General features: G+C 48.1%; 1 long non-coding RNA gene across 2 annotated transcripts; it reads right to left on the bottom strand.

The window, feature by feature from the left end:
* Positions 1-2,588: 2,588 nt before the first annotated feature.
* LOC123376678 lies at positions 2,589-5,570 on the bottom strand. Of its 2 annotated transcripts, none has more exons than XR_006581887.1 (3): positions 4,237-5,570; positions 3,089-3,923; positions 2,589-2,781 (listed from the first exon to the last, which is right to left on the bottom strand). It is a non-coding gene; the product is annotated as an uncharacterized LOC123376678 (long non-coding RNA). The 2 variants fall into 2 exon arrangements; XR_006581888.1 differs by having other exon boundaries at positions 2,589-3,923; positions 4,237-4,380; positions 4,906-5,570.
* Between the last annotated feature and the right edge of the window lie 705 nt (positions 5,571-6,275).

Genomic DNA, 6,275 nt, shown 5'->3' with positions numbered 1-6,275 from the left:
GAAAGAAAAACACAGGAGGAAGACAAGTAACTCGCCACCTGGAACCTACCTTTTCTGCAGAGGACACATCGCTTGTCAGCAGAGAAATGAGCAGACCCTGAAAATGGGGACCCAGTCTCCCTCATAACCACAGCTAGTCATGAACATTGTGTTACAAACCCAGGCCCAACTTACAGGACGTCCCTACCTGGAGCCAGGTGGGCCGTGAGCAGAGCTCTCACCAGGACACTTATCTCACTGACAGCAGTAGCTGCTCCACTCCCAGATGCACGGCTAATGCTTGATTTCAACAATGCTCGTGGTCTCGTCGCACTCGCTCGCCTTCCATCGCATGAGGACAGTAGACTCTGATCGTGACTTTTTTTCCCTTGGTACTAATCTCAGCAGAGGGAGGGAAACAAAAAAATTAGCATCTCCAACTGCAATGTCACGTAGTCTCTTCATTTCACGTCTCCCAGCCCTCCGCCCTCAACCCATCTCCCTTTACTACTTTACAATTGCAACTGGAAGGCACCCATTGTAAAGGCACCCATAAAAACATAAGAATGGCCAAACTGGCTCAGACCAAAGATCCATCCAGCCCAGTATCCTGGCCATTGCCAGGTGCCCCAGAGGGAATTAACCCAACGGGTAACGATCAAGTGATCTCTCTCCTGCCATCCATCTCCACCCTCTGACAAACAGAGGCTAGGGACATCATTCCTTACCCATCCTGGCTAATAGACATTAATGGACCTAACCTCTACGAATTTATCCAGTTCTCTTTTAAACCCTGTTATAGTCCTGGCCTTCACAACCTCCTCAGGCAAGGAGTTCCACAGGTTGACTGTGCGCTGCGTGAAGAAGAAGAACTTCCTTTTATTTATTTTAAACCTGCTGCCCATTAATTTCATTTGGTGGCCCCTAGTTCATATATTATAGGAAGTAAATATATTTTTCCTTATTCACTTTTTCCACACCTCTTGTGATTTTATATACCTCTATCATATGTCCCCTTAATCTCCTCTTTTCCAAGCTAAAAAGTCCTAGCCTCTTTAATCTCTCCTCATATGGGATCCATTCTGAACCCCTAATCATTTCAGTTGCCCTTCTCTGAACCTTTTCTAATGCCAGTATATCTTTTTTGAGATGACGAGACCAGATCTGTACCCAGTATTCAAGATGTGGGAGTACCATGGATTTATATAAGGACAGTAAGATATTCTCTGCCTTATTCTCTATTCCTCTTTTAATGATACCAAACATCCTGTTTGCTTTTTTGACTGCCGCTTCACACTGCGTGGACATCTTCGGAAAACTATCCACAATGACCCTAAGATCTCTTTCCTGATTAGTTGTAGCTAAATTAGCCCCCATCATATTGCATGTATAGTTGGGGTTGTTTTTTCCCCGTGTGCATTACTTCACATTTATCCACATGAAATTTCATTTGCCATTTTGTTGCCCAATCACTTAGTTAAATCCAATGAACACTGTGAAGAACTTCAAAAAGTTCCCACAAACTATCTTGAGCAGTTTAGTATCATCTGCAATCTTTGCCACCTCACCTTTCTCCAGATTATTTATGAATAAATTGAATAGGATCGGTCCTAGCATTGACCCTTGGGGAACACAACTAGTTACCCCTCTCATTCTGAAAATTTACCATTAATTCCTACCCTTTGTTCCCTGTCTTTTAAGCAGTCCTCAGTCCATGAAAGGATCTTCCCTCTTTTCCAATGATAACTTTATTTACATAAGAGCCTTTGGTGAAGGACCTTATCAAAGGCTTTCTGGAAATCTAAGTACACTTTGTCCCAAAATAGTCACTTTGTTCAGGAGATTTTTGTCCCTTCCCCAGCCTTAATCCCAGAGTCTGGTAACAAACGAGGAAGCACATGGCCTGTGAAGAAAACTACAGCGAGTAGAGGTGAGGAATTGAAAGTGCTCATCTCTTACTCACAGGCAGCTATGCAAAAGGCAGAAAGATGAGGAATATTCATGTCTCCTTAGAAGGATGTCCAGGCTGCTGAGGTCCACTTCTGCATATTCTCATCTAGTGAGGGCTCCTGGATGATTCCTCTGCAAACTAATAAAGTCAAGTAAGTACCATCACTACACAGAGCTCTATTAGTGCATTTAATCTTGCCCTCATCCCTGCCTCCCTCTCCCATCCCATCTACATCAGCCCCACTTGATAAACAGTCAACATCGACAGTCTACACTCCACTCTAGTGCCCACTACCCTGCATGATTTTCATCCCCTCTTACTTGTTCATAGCTCCCGAGACCTAGCCTGTGGGGATGCACACGTAGCACACCTGCCCGTGTGCTATGAGGGGAGACAGCACAAGGAGAGGCAAGGACATAGAGAAAGAGAGAAAGAGTGTTGGCCAACACACTAGAGAAGAGACAGAGAGAGAAAAACAGAGCAAGGCAAGAAACTCACCAGCTGGATTCATCCCCCTGGATCCAACCTTCTGCTGCAGAGGACACACTGCATGTTAACAGACCAATAACCAGCCCCTGAAAATGAGGACCTTGTCTCCCTCATAACAGCAGCTAGTCAGGAATCTTTTCTTACAAACCCAGCCCCAGCTAATGGGGCATCCCTACCTGGAGCCAGGTGGGCCATGAGCAGATCCCTCACCAAACCAGACATTTATCTCACTGACATCGGTGACTGTTCCGCTCCCAGATGTACAGCTAATGCCTGATTTCGACAATGATCGCGGTCTCGTCGGTCTCTCTTTCCTTCGCATGAGGACAGTAGACGGATACGTGACTTCTTTTCCCTTGGTACTAAACCCCGCACAAGGAGAAAAACAAGCAAGTTACCATCTCAGGCAAATGTCACATTGGCTCTTCTTTTCGCCTCTCCCACACGGGGGAGCTCTGTCCTCAACACTCTTCCCATTACACCTTTAGCATTACAACCAAAAAGCAGCCCTTGCAACGGCACCCAACAGTCACTCTGCGTAGCAGACTCTGGCCCCTCCCCAGCCTTAATACCACAGAGCCCCGCACCCAACAAGGAGACACACGGCCTGTGAAGAATACTACACCGAGTATAGATGAGGTATTCCACTGGCACCGACCGCTTACTCACAGCCAGTTGTGCAGGAGGCAGAAAGCTGAGGACTGTTCATGTCTGCTTAGAAAGATGTTCAGGTCCACTTTTGAGAGTCTCTCCTCTAGATAGCGCTCCTGGACAATTCCTCTGCCAGTGCAGTTGCAAAAGCCAAGGGTGAGTCAGCATTACACAAAGCTCTGAAGGTATGTGAAATCTTGCCTAATCTCTGCCTCCCTCTCTCATTTGGTCTACAACAGCCCCAGGCGAAATGATTAAAGACCAAGTCAACACTGACAGACACTGCTCCACTGTGGCACCCACTAATATGCATGATTTTCATACCCTCCTAATTCTTCATGGGTCCCAAAGACGTAGACTGTGTGGATGCACACCTAGCACCCTTTTCCCGCGTCCTACGTAGGGAGACGGCACCAGGAAAGGCAAGGAAAGGAGAATGAAAGAGCGAGAGTGTTGGCCAACACAATAGAGAAGACAGAGAAACATGGGAGGAAGGCAAGTAACTCGACACCTGGAGTCATCCTCTAGATGCTACCTTCTGCTGCGTAGGACACACTGCTCCTGACCAGAGGAATCATCAGCCCCTGAAATTGGGAACCTTGTCTCTCTTACAACCACAGCTAGTCAGGAACCTTTTCTTACAAACCCAGCCCTAGCTAACGGGGCATCCCTACCAGCATCAACGTGGGCCATGAGCAGAGTCCTCACCAAAACAGACACTTATCTCACTGACATTGACGGCTCTTCTGCTGCCAGATGGACGGATTTTGCGTGGCATCAACCATGCTCACGGTCTCATCACTCTCGCTCGCTTTCCATCGCATGAGGGCAGTAGACTGGCACATGACTTTTCCTTTGGTACCAAATCCAGCAGAGGAGGGAAAAACAAAAAAAAAAAAAAATAGCATCTCCATCTGCAATGTCGTGTAGTCTCTTCATTTCCCATCTCCCATATCCCAGGGCTTCACCCTCAACCCATCTCCCATTACTGCTTTACAACTGCAAGTCAAAGATACCCATTGTAACGGCACCCAAAATAGTCACTTTCTCAGGAGACTCTGGCCACTCCCTAGCTTTAATCCCACAGAGCCTTGTACCCAACGAGGAAGCACACAGCCTGTGAATAAAAGTACAGTGAGTACAGATGAGGAATTCCAATCACTCACCTGCTTACTCACAGCCATTTATGCAGGAGGCAGAAAGCTGAGGACTGTTCATGTCTGCTTAGAAGGATGTTCAGGCAGATCAGGTTCACTTCTGAGAGTCTCTCCTCCGGGTAGGGTTCCTGGACAATTCCTGTACCAGCGCAGCTGCAAAAGCCATGCATGATCCAGCATTACACAGTTGTGAAGGTGTGTGAAATCTTGCCCTCATCTCTTGCTCCCTCTCCCATTCCATTTACATCAGCCCCACCTGATGAACACAGACCGACTCAAAACCGACAGTCTCCAATCCACTCTCATCCCTTCTACCCCACATAATTTTTGTCCCCTCCTACTTCTTCATTACTCCCGAGACCCAAGCCTGTGGGGAGCACACCTAGCACACCTGCCCATGTGCCATGAAGCACGACAACGCAAAATGAGGCAAGGACAGATTTAGAGAGAGTGTGTTGGCCAACACACAGAGAAAAGAGAGAGAGAGAGAGATTAACACGGGAGGAAGGCAAGCAACTCACCACCTGGAATCATCCTCCTGGATCCAAACTTTTCTGCAGAGGACACACCGCTTGTGAACGGAGAAATGAGCTGATGCTGAAAATGGGGACCTTGTCTCCCACATATCCACAGCTCATTTTGTTACACACCAAGCCGTAGCTAACTGGGCATCCGTACCTGAAGCCAAGTGGGAAGTGAGCAGAGCCCTCATCTAACAAGACACTTATCTCACTGACGGTGACGGCTGCTCGGCTCCAAGCTGGACGGCTCTTGCCTGGCATCAGTAATGTTCGCTGTCTCCCCGCTCTTACTTGCTTTCCATCGCATGAGGGGAGCAGACTCTGACCCTCCACTTCTTTTCCCTTGGTACTAAACCCACAGAGCACCGTGTTCAACGAGGAAATTCACAGCCTCTGAGCAAAACTGAAGAGTACAGATGAGGGATTCCAAACACCTACTGCTTAATTAGAGTCACATGCTTAACAGCCTCACCTGACTCTTAGCAGGTTAATTGGAGTCAGGTGTTCTCATTAGCCTGGAGCAGCCCCTGCTCTGGTCACTCAGGGAACAGAAAACTACTTATCCAGTGGCAGGTTTATCTCCCTTCTACTACTCTGCTGTTCCCAACTGGCCTGGGTCTATCACAGCAGATACTGGATAGAGAGAGATTTCACAAAAACACACAACTGCTCCTCCAATATCACGAGAGCACTCCTTAGCTCCACTGCCAAGTGAAAAACATCTAGATTGTGCAGGTCTGGTTCCTCCAGATGCTTCTCCTCTGTCTGGGGCGGCTCCATTGGCCTTGAGCGGGCCTCTGCAAGAACAGCAAAACACCTATGGAAGAGCCATCACTGTCCAACATGCTACCGTGCTAGATATTTTACAATACCTGCCTCCACTCTCGCACCCACGACCCCACATAATTTTCATCCCCTACTACTTATTCCTGGCTCCCGAGACCTAGCCTGTGGGGATCCACACCTACCCTGCTACGTGTCCTATAAAGGGAGAAAGCACAGAGAGAGGCAAGGACACAGACAGAGAAAGAGTGTGTGTTGGCCAACACAGTACAGAGAAGAGAGAGAAAGAGAGAGGGAGGGAGGGAGAGAAACGCAGGAGGAGGGGAAGGAACTCGCCAGCTCGAGGCATCCCCCTGGATCCAACCTTCTCTTGCGGAGGACACACTGCTTGTGGATGGAAAAATGAGCAGCCCCTGAAAACGGGGACCTTGTCTCCCTCGTATCCACAGCTAGTCAGGAACCTTTTTTTACAAACCCAGCCCCAGCTAACAGGGTGTCTCTACCTGGAGTCAGATCGGCCGTGAGCAGAACCCTCAGCAAAACAGACACTTATCTCAGTCACAGTAGCATCTCCTCGGCTCCCAGGTGTACGGCTCTTGCCTGGCCTGAACAATGCTCACAGGCTCGCTGCTCTCACTCACTTGCCATCGCATGAGGGCAGTAGACTCTGATGTGTGACTTCTTTTTCCTTGGTACTAAACCCAGCAGAGGGGAGAAAAAGCAAAAAAAAATAGCATCTCGGTC

Source organism: Mauremys mutica, chromosome 8 (genome assembly GCF_020497125.1).
Source record: "Mauremys mutica isolate MM-2020 ecotype Southern chromosome 8, ASM2049712v1, whole genome shotgun sequence".
In the NCBI taxonomy this organism is placed as follows: domain Eukaryota; kingdom Metazoa; phylum Chordata; order Testudines; family Geoemydidae; genus Mauremys; species Mauremys mutica.
Note: the sequence above shows the minus strand (reverse complement) of the source record. Positions and strands in the feature narration are given on the sequence as shown.